Genomic DNA, 17,454 nt, shown 5'->3' with positions numbered 1-17,454 from the left:
CCCTCCACCCCAAACTTCTGTTTGTCTTTTTTTCTAGCTGAAGAGATTAACTGGATATTAAATGGTCTCGGTAAAAGCTGTTCAGGTTCTCAGCTATATTGTGAGCTCATTTTCACATTAGTTACAATGCTACCTGTTTTCAATATAGTTTAAAATAAAGTCATAACATTTTTAGAATCCAAATTGTTAGAAAATAAACTGCCAGCTGATATTTTTTTCTATAGCCAGAATGATTGTTGTAGACCTACCAAAATGATAGGACATTGACTTACTTACGTTTGTTGTAACATTTATATTTTTTTATTTACCATACTGTTTCTGCAGCTATCCATCTAATAAAAGTTTTTCAAAGTCACTGGAGTGATTTACAATAGTCTTATCAATTTCATGTGAATGGTCTATGGAATGCTAGGATTTAGTCAAATTCTTTCCCACAAGAGGTTTCAATTTGTTCATCACCCCCCCTTGGTATCTGGTTTCCAGACATGATGTGCTGAATTACCTTTAATATCAGTTCTGGAGATACAATGCATTAGCAGTGAAAATTAGACACAATCCTTTTAGATCTGATGTGCTGCTGTTGTCTTTAGGTTGTCAGGGTGTCAAATTAATGGCAATCGGAGAAGGTTGCCATGACTTAAGGGATCACTATTAAAGGAAAAACAATACTTTATATCTTTTCTGAGACAGAGGAAGGCAGCTGTTACATATTGTTCTGCCATCAAAAGAATAATACAATATTTTCTACATGATTATGTTAGCTATATATCTACATATCTATATCAAGATATAGCTATGTGTTTCTTGTAAAAGTTAATGTAAAGTTAAAGTTATGCTGTAACTTTACCTTAGGAGTCAGAAAATGCAAATGTTAACACTGAACATGTAACTTTAACTCTATCTCCTTGCCATTATGTATAAGGGTACAGTATATAAGGGTATGTCGACACTAGCCCCTTAGTTCGAACTAGGGTGGCTAATGTAGGCATTAGAAGTTACAAGTGAAGCCCGGGATTTACATATCCCGCGTTTCATTTGCATGTTCCCGGGCGGGCGCCATTTTTAAATCCCCTTAGTTCGAACTGACTGCCCGCAGCTACACGCAGCAGTCAGAAGTTAATCCAAACTAAGTTCTTAGTTCGGATTAACTGTTACTCCCTCCTGCAATGAGTCAGTTTGACCCAAGGGGATTTAAAAATGGCGCCCACCTGGGAACATGCAAATGAAGCCCGGGATATTTAAATCCCGGGCTTCATTTGCAACGTCAAATGCCTACATTAGCCACCCTAGTTCGAACTAGGGGGTTAGTGTAGACATACCCTCATTGTGTATAATTGCATGCCTTTTCTGAAATATATACTAAAAATGTACATTGTTTTCAACTCACTTAAATCAAAGGTCCCTAAACTGTGGGAAATGCCCTGCAGGGGAGTTAAGAGGGGAGCTAAGAGCTAATGTTTGGGGAGCACTGCATGGCTCAGGCCAGCCCCTATGTGAGATAGGAAGGGAGCACCATCCAGACCTGCTCTACTCCCAGTGCCTCTCCAGGCCTGTCCTCGGCTCCACTTCAACCCTGCCTCAGCTCCACCCAGAGGTACAGCCACAGCTCTGTCTCCAGGCCCCAGCACCCAGTTACAGTGACTCAGTGTAAGCAACAGTAAATTCTCCTCCCACAAGAACAAAAAAGAGAAAAGAACACTTTTCATTTAACCAATCGAGTGACAGCTCTGCTCCCAGCCTCAAGCCCCAGCTCCCAACTCCCAGTGTTGGGTCCCAGATCTGCTACCAGTCTCAACTGCAGCTCTGCTCCTGCCAGGGCCACAGCTCTGCTCTCATTCTCTCTCTGCCTCCAGGTCAGCTCTGTCTCTCGCCCTGGCTCCTCCCCGCATCCCCATTTCAGCTCTAGGCTCTATCTTCAGCCCAAGCACTGTTGCTTTGCCAACTATGCTATAATGAAAGGGGGGGAATGAACAGATTCCATTATTGGTACAAGGTGTGTGTGTGTGGGGGGGGGGGGGGACATTACAGGAAAAGTTTAGGCTCCACTGACTTAGATCTATATACTCTGAATCTTTTAACCTCATTAATGTGTACTTGCATTCTGTCATTCTCAGAATTGTAGAGTATCTTTACAGATAGATAGATACATAGATAGATATGATTAACACTTTTCTCTATAAAAATTGTACTGTGTAAATTAGTTTAAAAAATTAAATACATGCCTTAAAACAGGGTTTGTTTTCCTTATGATTTAGACATATGAATGAAACTTTTGTTGTGCATTTCAGGATTACAAGAACTGTTTCTCAGAAAACAGTACCTTAAGGGTGAAATTCACACAGGTGCAAAGAGCCACAGAAGGTGCTGCACACCACTGGCATCTCATGGAGGGGTTATACAGTTGACTGGTTGTCTCATATGGGCTAGAAAGAGGGTCCTGCATTATTTCTAAATACTCTGGCTCACAGGAGGTGTTTGGGTCAGGTCATTGGACCCACAGCCTCTTGGTTCCAGCAGCTAAAAACTCCACATTGGAAGTATAGAGAAGCAGCAACAGTTAATGAAATGCATCGATTGGTGTAGCAGCCACTAAAAGGCTGTTTTTCATGTCAATGAACTTCCCTCAGGTTGGAGACTATTATGTCTGTTCTTGAGGCATTCTATTACAGGTTAGCCTCTAAAATCTGGGACTCTCTGGGACCTCCAAATGGCCTTTTTCAATTTGCTGATTTTTTTCCCAGAATGTATGGATTTAGTTTGGGGTGAACCATTTTTTCCCCAAAACTTTCAGTTGATCAAAGATGAGTTATTCTCCAAATTCTACTTCTGGGCTAACTGAAGTTTCCAGATGATTTCCAGTTGTAGACAAACTAAAGTACTTTGGTGACTGAGTGGAGGTCTCTATGTGAGAGATGCAACTGCAATTTTCTAACAAGGTGTAGCTGGAACAAAAGCATTCTTAGCTGTTGTTGTTATTTGGATACCAAAAAGTAGCAAGCGATCTATCATGGCCCTGAGGTTAATTAATCTTAGTAATAAAAGACAGGCAAACACTGTCGCCCACTGAGGCAAATATAAATTCTTTCATCTCTTCAAACTGCTCCCTCCAACCCGTCAGCAACTGCATCTTATCAATATTCAGCTTCCGACAGCTAGCTCTCTTCCACACCCTAATGTCAACTAGATCCTGTGCCATCCAGTTGACAATATTATATGCGAAACCAATGAAGAGTCCCGTGGCACCATAAAGGCTAAAAGATTTATTTGGGCATAAGCTTTCATGGGTCAAAACCACTTTGTCAGATGCATGATTAGAGATATAGACCAACATGTCTACCCCTCTCAGACTATATTATATGCATATGATAAAATGGAAAATAAATGAGTGTTACCATTATTACATGACACTGTATCAAAAAAAATATATCTCACCTTAGCAACCTCATACTGGAGAAATAGCAGAATGAAAATATGACTAGGTCAGGCCAGAGGGCTGCTACAGAGTGAGGAAAAGGCAGCCCCCAATGGGTAAAAGGCCTGCTGATTAGAAGTAGAGAGCTGCAGGACAATTAGGGCCAGCTGGTAGGGAGCTGGCCCAGGAAGATTGGGGCCAGCTTATTCCACTTAACCTGCCCTAGGTTTTCCTCAAAACCTTTTAGCAGATCCCATTCCTGACACCACATCTGGCAAGTGCTCCTCTTTCCCTGGGGAGTGTGTGGGCCAGCAGCCTTCCCCCATTGGCCAAGGTTTGGGCTTTCAGCTGGTTTCTGGGGTAGGCAGCACAGCCACTCCTTCTCAGACTCCTTTTCCCTGCTGTTTCTAGCTCTAATATAGTTGGGAGGGGAGGGTGTGGGAAGGGGATTTTAAAGGCCTCCAGCAGACCTGAAGTGGAGTCAGCTGACCCCAGCCTGAGCCAACTCCGTACCAGCTGCTCCTAATTGTCCTGCAGTCCTCCCCTTCTAATTATAAGGCCTTTTAGCTTTTTGGGGGTTGCCTTTTCCCCAGTCCAAAGCAGCCCTTTGGCCTGACTTCGTCACAGGAACCTACCTGAAAGAAATGCCGAGTGTTGCCCTCCAGGAACAAGTATGGTAAGTACTATGTACTTTCATTTTCTGTATCAAAGTGCACAACAATATCATGAGCGCCTCATGATCAGTGATATTCAGTCTTCACCAAAACCAGAGCGATCAGCATGAAGTTGGATCAATGTCCACGTGTACAAAAAGACAACTTTTATTAATGAAGCCAGCACATTCTCATGCCACATCCAGAACAAAACCAGATCAAAAGAGACTTGAACTCTAGGCATTTCCAAATGTTTCCCTTAAATAAGGAAAACAATAAAAATAGGGTAATGCTAACATCCTAAGTTCATTTCCTGAGCAAGGAACAGTTTTCTGTTTTACAGATCATAGGACAGGAAGGGACCTCATGAGGTCATCTAGTTCAGATCCCTACCTAGACTCCAAATAGAATTCAAATGGTTCCAGCAAACCAGATATTTTCCTGTGGAATAGGTTCTTCCACTTTCTGAGTAAAGTCTGTTTATTGCTTGTGGATTGTCCCCAAGCAAAGTTCAGGATCTATCAACCCTGTACTACTTACATTGTTATACGGGTCAGCAAATTGGACACTCCTGCAGACAAACTTGGAGTGGCTAGAGACATTCCATATATGCTGTCTCTACCAACTACTGAGCATAAAGTTGTCATAATCTTACAGAGACCTTACCTTTCTCCAGATGCTCATTACATTAAAAAGCAGCATTGCCTGCTTTTTGGCCATGTCACTAAGATACACAAAAACACCTCAATGCATTGTGCTCTCAAACTCTTTATCAGCAAGCCAAGAGGTGCATATCTTGACCCTATCTAGCATCACTAATCTGCCCCAGAGATTTGTGTATTTGAAGGGTTGAATTTGATATGAGAACTTTAATCTACAATGTCTGGTGAGATGATATCAGCCATGGTCACTTTGGTGAGTGCAACAGTCCTAAGTAGACTTAGTGTGCTTGATGATGCCAGCATCTGAGATGTATGATGTGTGGATGAATGCATTTTTATCCACAGAAATGTTCACAGAGGATGAATGTTCATGGAAACAAATGTTTGTGAGATTATTAGAACTGGAAATGTTTCTATGAATATTTGAAAGGCTGTGTGTGAGGTGGGAAATGGGAAGGCAAGGAAAGAATGAAATTGTTGGAAAGGATCAAGAGAAAACCATAACACTGGAAAAAATTAGCAGCAGAAGAGAGGAGATAAAAGAGGTAAGAAAGGAAAGGTGCAGTACCACCATGACTAAAGATAGTTGAAGAGGCAAACTTAGCCACATAAGTGCCTCGCTATTCAGTTGAGTGAGTAGAGTATGGTCTGGAAAATGACTTCTGTATCATGTCAGAAGGGGGCCTTCTGAGGTATTCCCCGTTGCAAATAGATTAGTCATCTCCCAGTGGTCAGAGCACTGCTGAAGCCAATAGACAAAAGCTGCTACCAGAAGGAAGAATTATGTGGGCAGCATTAGCGCAAAAGAAAGGCAAGAGTCAGTGAATAGCAGCAGAGCCAGTGAAAATACACAGGAAGCACAGTGGTCACCAGGACTAGGGGGAAGAATCTATATGCTGGCTTTGATGCTAGTGTCAACCAAGTGATGGCTCTTGATTGGCACTGGAGAGACATTCTGAAATCAGGAAAGTGGATTTTGGAATGAGGGCGGGGATGCACTTAAGGAGAAAACAAAGATGGTAAAGATTGGCAAGAAGACACACAGGAAGAGGCCAAATTTGTTTATGCTATCAGAGAGCTCAGATCTGCATAGACACCAGCAGAAAACTGTGAATGAAAAAGATGCAGAAGGTTTTGTTCAAGTGGTACACCTATAGCCTGCTTATGGAGTATCAGCTGGCAGTGCTGCACCAGCTGATGGTGCTTGAGCTGCACCATAAAGTCCTATGAACTGGCCAACCCTCAATAAAATAAAAGAACAGTTTTGTTTGGTTTTCTATTTAATATTTTAAAATCAATAATAATTATCCATTTGTTTAAATAGCTATTGTGTAATTTTTGCTCTAATTATTCCACATAATTGAGAAACAGTAATATTTTGAAAGGTGAAGCCACCTTGTTTCAATTTATCATTGATGGCTGTCAGGCAGGTGATAACTGGTATTATGTTCATTTTATTTTTCAGATTCATGGGGGCTTTTTCGTAAAATATTGCAGACAGGCCAACTTTAAAGTCTTAGAAAAATATGCTCACTTGAGTCTTACTTCTCATAATAGTTCTTCAGTACTTTTGTAGACTAAGATTACTGTCTTTTAATGTCCTGTCATATAGTAGTCTATAGGCACAGGGAGTAGGGGTACAGAGTTTTTTCTACCTGGTTTACATAAGAACATAAAAATGGCGGTACTGGGTCAGACCAAAGGTCCATCTAGCCAAGTAGCCTGTCTGCTGACAGTGGCCAGCACCAGGTGCCCCAGGGAGGGTGAATAGAAAACAATGATCAAGCAATTTGTCCCCTGCCATTCTTCTCCAGCCTCTGACAAACAGAGGCTAGGGACACCGTTTCTATCCCCTGGCTAATAGTCTTTTATGGGCCTAACCTCCATGAAATTATCTAGCTTCTCTTTAAACTCTGTTATAGTCCTAGCCTTCACAGCCCTCTCAGGAAAGGAGTTCCACAGGTGGACTAAATGCTGTGTGAAGAAGAGCTTTCTTTTATTAGTTTTAAACCTGCTACCCATTAACTTCATTTGGTGTCCTCTATTTCTTCTATTGTGGGAACCAATAAGTAACTTTTCTTTATTCTCCCTCTCCACACCACTCATGATTTTATATACCTCTATCATATCCCCCCTCAATCTCCTCTTTTCTAAACAGAAAAGTCCCAGTCGATTTAACCTCTCTTCATATGGGACCCGTTCCAAACCCCTAATCATTTTAGTTGCCCTTTTCTGAACCCTTTCCAAGGCCAAAGTATCTTTTTTGAGGTGAGGAGACCACATTTGTACACAGTATTCAAGCTGTGGACGTACCATAGTTTTATACAGGGGCAGTAAGATATTCTATGTCTTATTTTCTATCCCTTTCTTAATAATTCGTAGCATCCTATTTGCCTTTTTCACCACCGCTGCACACTGCGTGGAAGTTTTCAGAGAACTGTCCACGAGAAGTCCAAGATCTCTTTCCTGATTTGTCATAGCCAAATCAGCCCCTATCATACTGTATGTATATCTGGGGTTATTTTTCCCGGTGTGCATTACTTTATACCTATCCACATTAAATTTCATTTGCCATTTTGTTGCCCAATCACTCAGTTTGGTGACATCTTTTTGGAGTCCCTCACAGTCTGCTTTTGTCTTTAATATCCTAAACAGTTTGGTGTCATCTGCAAACTTTACCATGTCACTGCTTACCCCTTTCTCCAGATCATTTATGAATAAGTTGAACAGGATTGGCCCCAGGACTGACCCTTGGGGGACACCACTAGTTACCCCTCTCCATTCTGAAAATTTACCATTTATTCCTACCCTTTCTTTCCTGTCTTTTAACCAGTTCTCAATCTATGAAAGGACCTTCCCTCTTATCCCATGGCAATGTAATTTACACAAGAGCCTTTGGTGAGGGACCTTGTCAAAGGCTTTCTGAAAATCCAAGTATACTATATCTACTGGATCCCCCTTGTCTGCATGTTTATTAACCCCTTCAAAGAACTCTGAGGGTATGTCTACACTACAAAGTTAGTTCGAACTAATGGACGTTAGTTCGAACTAACTTTCATAGGCGCTACACTAACGCTCCGTTAGTTCGAACTTAATTCGAACTAAAGGAGCGCTTAGTTCGAACTAGGTAATCCTCATTCCACGAGGATTAAGCCTAGTTCGAACTAGCTAGTTCGAATTAAGGGCTGTGTAGCCCCTTAATTCGAACTAGTGGGAGGCTAGCCCTCCCCAGCTTTCCCTGGTGGCCACTCTGGCCAACATCAGGGAAACTCTACTGCCCCTCTCCCGGCCCCGGACCCTTTAAAGGGGCACGGGCTGGTTACGGTGCCCGTGCCAGGTGCAAGCCTGCCAGCACCCAGCCATCAGACCCTGCACCTGGCACGGATCGAGCCACCCACCCAATGTCCCCCATTCTTCCCCCTCTTCCCGGGACCAGGCTGGCAGCTCCCGGAAGCTTGCCCAGGACCGCAAGCGGCGGGCACCCGCCTGGGCTAGTGCGGACATCGTGGACCTCGTCCACGATCTCCGCACTAGGCACAGGAAAGTGGCCGGCTTGGGCAGGAGAGCTGCCAGCCTGGCCATCCAGGAGCAGGTGTGCAAGAGAATCAAGGGGGTCCACTGAGACCCCCGACCCTGAGCCCTGAGCTTACAATGGCCGTCCTGGGTCAGACCAAAGGTTCATGTAGCCCAGTAGCCTGTCTTCCGACAGCGGCCAACCCTAGGGAACCTGGAGGGGATGGACCGAAGACAGTGACCAAGCCATTTGTCTCGTGCCATCCCTCTCCAGCCTTCCACAAACCTTGGGCAGGGACACCACTCCTACCACCTGGCTAATAGCACTCCATGGACCCAACCTCTATGACTTGATCTCATTTCCCTTTAAACTCTGTTCTAGTTCTAGCCTTCACAGCCTCCTGCAGCAAGGAGTTCCACAGGTTGACTCTTTGCTTTGTGAAGAACAACTTTCTGTTACTACTTTGAAGCCTGCTACCCATTCCTTTCCTTTGGTGTCCTCTAGTCCTTCTTTATGGGAACTAATGAAGAACTTTTCTGTATGCACCCTCTCCACCCAACTCCTGCTTTTAGAGACCTCTATCCTGTCCCCCCTCTGTCTCCTCTTTTCTAAGCTGAAAAGTCCCAGTCTCTTTAGCCTCTCTTCATATGGGACCTGTTCCCAACTCCTGATCATTTTAGTTGCCCTCCCCTCTCCCAGCCTCTCTCTTCCCCTCTCCCACCTCCTTTTCCCAGTCTCCCCCAGTTTTGTTCAATAAAGACAGATTCCATTTTGGAAGACACGTTATCTTTATTTTGTACATCAAGAAGAGGGGCTAGGGAAGGGTAAGTGGAAGGAGGTGATGAAGGAATGGGGCACGAGCCCCCGATGGGGAGGACTGGGCTGGCTCTGCGGGCTTCTGGGGGTGGAAGCTCTCCTGCAGCCCCCCGATTGCCCCCTCTCCTCAGATGGCAGCCTGAGGCAAGTGCAGCTGGGCTGATGGCCGAGTGCTGTGATGTGCCCAGTGTGGGCACTCAGGGCACTCCAAGCCAGGACTGCTTTGCAAGTGGGGCACCCCTGAGAACTGTCTGTCTGGGGTGGGGGTCGGGACCCTTTAAGCACAGCCCTCGGCTAGCCTGAGACAGCAGCTCCACGCTCTAAGTCCTCCTCTGATGCCCTGCTGGCACTGCTTCCGGACATCCTTAAGCCCGGTTCAGTGTCCACTTAATGTGGACATGCTAGTTCGAATTAACAAAACGCCAATTCGAACTAGTTTTTTAGTCTGGATCCGTTAGTTCGAATTAGCTTAGTTCGAATTAACTAATTCGAACTAAGTTAGTTCGAATTAGCGCTGTAGTGTAGACGTACCCTATGTGACTCTTATCACTGCCTAGCTTCTGGTCAGTCCAGGAGGTGGAGCCTCATGGGGAGACCTGTGTGGGAAGCCCAAAAGTTGTTCTGGAATAACAACGTACCCTAATAGATTAGTAAGACATGATTTTCCTTTACAGAGACCATGTAGACTTTTGTCCAACAAATTATGTTCTACGTGCCTCACAATTTTATTCTTTACTATTGTTTCGACTAATTTGCCCGGTACTGAAGTGAGATTTACCATTCTGTAATTGCCAGGATCGCCTCTAGAGCCCTTTTTAAATCACCGCCGGCTGCACCAGCCCTGTGTCCTGTCCTCCAAGTGGCCCCTTTGGGGTCCCACTGGCCCCACCAGCTTCAGCACCCTTTGGGGTCCTGCCTCTCACTGTTCCCATAGGCTCTGCAGCCCGTTGTCCATGGGTTCTAGGCCACTGGCTCTAGAGGCTGCACTGCTGCTTCAGGCCCTGCCACAGGCCCAGGGCTCTGCAGCTGCCTCCAGTCGTGTCTGGGTTGCCAACTCTCCCAAACCCCAGACAATGGCATCTGGTCCAGGAGAACTGGTAACTCTTGGTGTGACCCCCGCCTAGGGTAGTGAGGAGTGCAAAATAGTTTGGGGGCATGCAGCATAGCACCCGCACCCTAAAAATATTTTCAGTGCTACTGGAGCGGACCTTCCAAGGAGGAGGGAAGCTCCAAACACAATGTGTCTTCATTTTTATTTGTAAGGTCCCAATTCAGCAAGGAAATAAGTGTATGCTTAACTCAGAATGTTCCCTCCTTTCTTCAGCAGCTCTATGGCCCACCTCAGAACCAATGGGCTCTGGGCTTTTAGCATGCCTCAATCTAGTGGTTAAGAGCAGTTCAATGCCAATGATTTTTTTTTGGGGGGGGGACATATTGAAAACTCAAATACATCCTCTTCCCCATCTGCAAAAAACAAAACCGAAAAAAAAAAACCCATACTGAACACTCAGTAAGTTTGCAAAGGAACTTTCCTTGCTTTTACCTTAATTAGCTCATCCCACTCTATCCAACTTTCTTTCCCTATCATTTCACCTTTCCTGCCCCATAGATATCCTCAAGTAGATCTTGATTAATTTTAGCTTGCTGAATCTCCTTTCATTAGCAGCCGTGGTTACAGAAAGTCAGCAAAAACTGATGTTTCTATGGTAGGGAAGCTCTCATCTTTTGTGAATATAGTTAAGGCGATCAATAGATGCCTTTGTTTTCAAGTCAGCCCTAAAGGTTAGCTTGTAAAAAAATGGTGACAAACTTAGTCTTGTTCTCAAAACTCTGAGTTTAGTACTTGGGTAGCTGCTTGCTAAGTTTCAAGGCCATTACTCTATGCTTTTGCTAGCTCTCTTCAGTTTCTTGCATTTCAAAAAAAGCAAACCTCTTATGATTCCATCATACTTACATACATTATTAACATAATTGGACAATAAAATATCTGAAATGAGGTTCAAAACCTTGTAGTCAAACTTTTGGGGGGAATCTGATGATTTTTTCCTCCTTTGCAAGTTCACTTGGCATCAATTTCCTGCTTTGGGATCATTTCTTTTTGAACTTCATGGCTATTCCTAATATTTCAGTTGTAAAGTAGTAGCTCCCTCCCATGCAAGTAATCCAGAAGACCGCAATTCCATAAAGCATCTCAAAGGCTATTTGAAAATTGAGATTTGGATTCTCTGGTCTTAATTTTTGATAAGATAACATGCCTGCCACATAGACCACTGGACAACCCACCCCAACTCCCTACATTCAGTGGGTGCCTGATCCTGCCTTCCTTTAGCAGGAGCCAGTTCCATCCCTGGGGCAACTGGTGTTTTCTTCCTGGCTGCTCCCAGAGTGGATGGACATGGGCGGGACTCAAACCCGCCACCCTGCAGTCTGATGCCCTATCCCTTAGGCAACTGGAGGACCCACTAAAACTGAACACCTCACAGCTCATCTGGGATTTGAACATAGGCTCTCTCACACCCAAAGCAAGAATCATACCCCAGACCAACGAGCCCCCAATAGTAGCCTTAGTTGCCAGGCCAATTAACTGGGTAAGCAGGCCAGAGCAGTGCCCCTCCTCTCCGTGGCCACATTGGGCCCAGCAGGAGCAACCCCTTTTCCCCAGCATCCCAGCCAGAGAAGCACCCCCATCCCGCCACACCTTCAGCAGGATCGACCAGAGCAGCTTCCCCCTGCAGCAAACAATATATGAATATAAGCAAACAATACAGGTATGCAGGAGCAAGATTAGAAAGGCAAAGGCACAAAATGAGCTCAAACTAGCTACAGATATAAAAGGTAACAAGAAGACTTTCTATAAATATATTAGAAGCAAGAGGAGGACCAAAGAAAGGGTAGGCCAATTTCTCAGTGAAGAGAGAGAAACGATAACAGGAAACTTGGAAATGGCAGAGGTGCTTAATGACTTCTATGTTTTGGTTTTCACCAAGAAATTTGATGATGAAGGGATGCCTAATACAGTGAATGCTAGTGGAAATGGGGTAGGTTTAGAAGATAAATTTTTTTTTTAAAAAAGAACAAGTTAAAAATCACTTAGAAAAGTTAGATGTCTGCAAGTCACCAGGGCCTGATAAAATGCATCCTACAATATTCAAGGAGCTGATATGGGAGGTATCTGAGGCGTTATTTATCATCTTTGAAAAATCATGCAAAACAGGAGAGATTCCAGAAGACTGGAAAAGGGTAGAATCATAGAATCATAGAATAATAGGACTGGAAGGGACCTCAAGAGGTCATCGAGTCCAGCCCCCCGCCCTCAAGGCAGGACCAAGCTCCGTCTACACCATCCCTGACAGATGTCTATCTAACCTGTTCTTAAATATCTCCAGAGAGGGAGATTCCACCACCTCCCTTGGCAATTTATTCCAATATTTGACCACCCTGACAGTTAGGAATTTTTTCCTAATGTCCAATCTAAACCTCCCCTGCTGCACTTTAAGCCTTGTCCTGTCCTCAGAAACCAAGAGGAACAAATTTTCTCCTTCCTCCTTGTGACACCCTTTTAGATATTTGAAAACCGCTATCATGTCCCCCCTTAATCTTCTTTTTTCCAAACTAAACAAGCCCAGTTCATGAAGCCTGGCTTCATAGGTCATGTTCTCTAAACCTTTAATCATTCTTGTCGCTCTTCTCTGTACCCTTTCCAATTTCTCCACATCTTTCTTGAAATGTGGCGCCCAGAACTGGACACAGTACTCCAGCTGAGGCCTAACTAGTGCAGAGTAGAGCGGCAGAATGACTTCACGAGTTTTGCTTACAACACACCTGTTGATACAACCTAGAATCATATTTGCTTTTTTTGCAACAGCATCACACTGTTGACTCATATTCAACTTGTGGTCCACTATGACCCCTAGATCCCTTTCCGCCATGCTCCTTCCTAGACAGTCGCTTCCCATCTTGTATGTATGGAACTGATTGTTCCTTCCTAAGTGGAGCACTTTGCATTTCTCTTTATTAAACCTCATCCTGTTTACCTCTGACCATTTCTCTAACTTGCTAAGGTCATTTTGAATTATGTCCCTATCCTCCAAAGAAGTTGCAACCCCTCCCAGTTTGGTATCATCTGCAAACTTAATAAGCGTACTCTCTATCCCAATATCTACATCATTGATGAAGATATTGAACAGTACGGGTCCCAAAACAGACCCTTGAGGAACTCCACTTGTTATCCCTTTCCAGCAGGATTTAGAACCGTTAACAACAACTCTCTGACTACGGTTATCCAGCCAATTATGCACCCACCTTATCGTGGCCCTATCTAAGTTATATTTGCCTAGTTTATCAATAAGAATATCATGCGAGACCGTATCAAATGCCTTACTAAAGTCTAGGTATATGACATCCACCGCTTCTCCCTTATCCACAAGGCTCGTTATCTTATCAAAGAAAGCTATCAGATTAGTTTGGCATGACTTGTTCTTCATAAACCCATGCTGGCTATTCCCTATCACTTTATTACCTTCCAAGTGTTTGCATAGGATTTCCTTAATTACCTGCTCCATTATCTTCCCTGGGACAGGTGTTAAACTGACCAGTCTGTAGTTTCCTGGGTTGTTCTTATTCCCCTTTTTATAGATGGGCACAATATTTGCCCTTTTCCAGTCTTCTGGAATCTCCCCTGTCTGCCATGATTTTTCTAAAATCATAGCTAAAGGCTCAGATACCTCCTCTATCAGCTCCTTGAGTATCCTGGGATGCATTTCATCAGGACCTGGTGACTTGCTGACATCTAACTTTCCTAAGTGATTTTTAACTTGTTCTTTGTGTATCCTATCTTCTAAACTTACCCTCTCTCTGCTTGTATTCACTACGTTAGGCACACCTCCAGACTTCTCGGTGAAGACCGAAACAAAGAAGTCATTGAGCATCTCCGCCATTTCCAAGTTTCCTGTTACTGCTTCTCCCTCCTCACTAAGCAGTGGGCTTACCCTGTCTTTGGTCTTCCTCTTGCTTTTAATGTATTTATAAAAGGTCTTCTTGTTTCCCTTTATGCCTGTAGCTAGTTTAATCTCATTTTGTGCCTTTGCCTTTCTAATCTTGCCCCTGCATTCCCGTGTTGCTTGCCTATATTCATCCTTTGTTAGTTGTCCTAGTTTCCATTTTTTATATGACTCCTGTTTTATTTTGAGATCATGCAAGATCTCCTTGTTAAGCCAAGCTGGTCTTTTGCCATATTTTCTATCTTTCCTACACAGCAGAATTGTTTGCTTTTGGGCCCTTAACAACGTCCCTTTGAAATACTTCCAACTCTCCTCAGTTGTTTTTCCCTTCAGTCTTGCTTCCCATGGGACCTTACCTACAAGTTCTCTGAGCTTATCAAAATCTGCCTTCCTGAAATCCATAACCTCAATTGTGCTGGTCTCCCTTCTACCTTTCCTTAAGATCATAAACTCTATTATTTCGTGATCACTGTCCCCTATACTGTCTTCCACTTTCAAGTTCTCAACTAGTTCCTCCCTATTTGTTAAAACCAAATCCAGAACAGCTTCTCCTCTGGTAGCTTTTTCAACCTTCTGAAACAGAAAGTTGTCTCCAATGCAGTCCAGAAACTTATTGGATAGCCTGTGCCCCACTGTGTTCATTTCCCAACATATGTCTGGATAGTTGAAGTCCCCCATCACCACCAAATCTTGGGCTTTGGATAGTTTTGTTAATTGTTTAAAAAAGGCCTCATCCACCTCTTCCACCTGGCTAGGTGGCCTGTAGTAGACTCCTAGCATGATATCACCCTTGTTTTTTACCCCTTTTAGCTTAATCCAGAGACTCTCTACACGGCTATCTCCTACGTTCATCTCCACTTCAGTCCAAGTGTGTACATTTTTAATATACAAGGCAACCCCTCCTCCCTTTTTTCCCTGTCTGTCCTTCCTGAGCAAGCCATACCCTTCCATACCAACATTCCAATCATGCGTCCCATCCCACCAGGTTTCTGTAATACCAATGATATCATAGTTGTATTTATTGGTTAGCAATTCCAGTTCTTCCTGCTTATTACCCATACTTCTCGCATTTGTATATAGGCATCTAAGATACTGATTTGATCTTGCCTCCCTGTTGTGCCCTGACCCTCCTTTCTCCTTGCCATTATAGGCCGTAGTCCCCCCCCATTTCCAACCCATCTCCCAGTCCCGCACATTCAGCACTTACCTGTGGGCTTTGCTCACCTGCCCCCGTCAAACCTAGTTTAAAGCCCTCTTCACAAGGTTAGCCAGTCTATGTCCAAACAAGGCCTTCCCGCTCCTGGAAAGGTGAACTCCATCTCCGCCAAGCAAGTTAAGGAATATGGATTGGATAAATGGACAGAAAGCTGGTTAGACCAGGGTTTCTCAAACTTTTTACTTTAGTTGGAACCCTTTTTTTCCAATACTGCTTTTTGCAGCCTCAAAAATATAAACACATAAACAAAATGAGAAAATACCAGAAATATAACATGTCTGGTATTTTCTCATTAGGTAAGTTGTATTATTATTAGATGTATCAGTTTGTAGTTTTGAACTGCCTGGCTGGTAAATGTGCTCAGGCTGCATGAGTGTGTCTGCCAGCCAGACAGTTCACAACTACTCGAGGGGGAGTGTGTGTGGGGGGACAATAGAATCCCCAGGCTGGATTAACTCATGCGGGGGGAGGGGGAAACAGGGGCAGAGTCCCAAGATCTACATATGGCCGGGTGAGTCCCACTTCCCGCAGGCCAATTCATTCCTCCTCCCTGCTCCCCCCGCTGTGCCAATGGCCAGCCCCACTTCCATCAACCCCCTCCCGGGCAGCCAGGTCCACTTCTCCTCCCAATCTCCCTTGGCCAGCCCCACTGCCTGTATCCAGCCCTCCTTCCAGAGGCCGCTTCTTCTCCCTGCCCCCATCTTCCCCGGCCAGCTCCCTGCCCCCAACCTCACACCCCCTGGCAGCCCTGCTTCCACCGGCCCTCCGATCTCCCCAGCCTGCCCCGATTCCCCCATCCAGTGCTGCTTCCGGTCGCCAGCTCTCCCCTCCTCCTCACCCCAGAATCCCCTGGCACCTGCACCTTCCCTTAGCACTGCACCCTCCTGGTGCCTCCCCCTTCCCTTACTGCCCCTGCCCCCTTTGTCCTCTCTTTCCCTGATACCCACCCCCTCAGCACTCTCTGCCCCATCCCCTCCTGCCCCTCTTTGCCCTCACATATCACTTGCTCCATCCCCTCCTCTCTCATGCCCACCCCTTCTTTCAAGCCTTCTCCCGGCACCTCCCCCTCCAGCCCCCAATGCCCTTCCCCTCTCCTCTCCCAGCATAACCCTGTCCCCCCTCCCACTGACACCTCCCCTCCTGCCCTTTCCCTCATTGTCTGCACTTGGCCCCCTGGCATTTGTCTCTCTCTCCTGCACCCTGTCCCTTAGTGCCTTCCCCTCCCAAGCCCCTTCTCCTTCCACTCCTCCCCCTCCGTGCAAGCCCGCCGCCACCAGCTCCTCCTCCGTGTTTGGCCTTTTAATGTGAAGCTAATATGCACTTCAAACATAGCCTAATGACTAGTAGAGGCAGAAGGAATACAGTTAATCTTTGAATAATTCCAAAAACTAGAACGTGGAAGAACCACTGTAGCAGCTTTACAATATGTTTCAGTGAGTGGGCAGCACATAGCATGAAAGCTGCATACTGAAATGCCCCTGGAATTTGATTTTTAATACCTTTGTATGGGGTAGCCAGCAATGCTAGCTCCATTATCATATTTTTATCCCTTGCAATCAGCCATATCTAAACCATCTTATTTCAGCCTCTCTAGAATAATACTTTTAATACCCTCATCTCTTTTTGTGTTAAAGGAAAAAAAAATCTGGAAAAATAAATGATTGATAGTTAGACCAAAGACTAGTTCTAAAAGTAAAGAGAAAAGAATGCAGGTTGCTAATATGGTATAGAACAGACACATCGATTTTGAAACGCTGGTTTTTAGACAAAATGTTCTTTGTGCATGGCTGTGCTATCTCTTGAGTTTCTAATCCAGTACTCAAGACTTTCCTCCCAGACGTAAGAATTCAACTCTCTAGTAAATGGCTGTTATCCAATGGCAAAGAATCTGTTATGCCTCCTTTCCTGGTGAGTTATATATGCTCTGTTATTTCAAGTGTTAATGATCTTTTCCCAGATAATTGGAGCCCTGTTTAAGCTATCTGGGGGGAAGATATTTCACCCACAAAAATTTATTTTTCCAGTTTTTTTCTTTAAAAATTGGTTTATTTAATTCTCAAATGAGAAAATATTTTAATAGTGGATTTTACAGTTAATAAGTCATCATCTGTCAATTATCACATGGCATGCAACAGAACAAAGACATTTCATATTTCAATAATTTTCACAATTTTTGTTACT

The sequence above is a fragment of the Pelodiscus sinensis genome, chromosome 2 (assembly GCF_052426305.1).
Source record: "Pelodiscus sinensis isolate ZL-2025 chromosome 2, ASM5242630v1, whole genome shotgun sequence".
Lineage (NCBI taxonomy): Eukaryota > Metazoa > Chordata > Testudines > Trionychidae > Pelodiscus > Pelodiscus sinensis.
The sequence above is the reverse complement of the archived record's forward strand: the minus strand, read 5'-3'. Positions refer to the sequence as shown.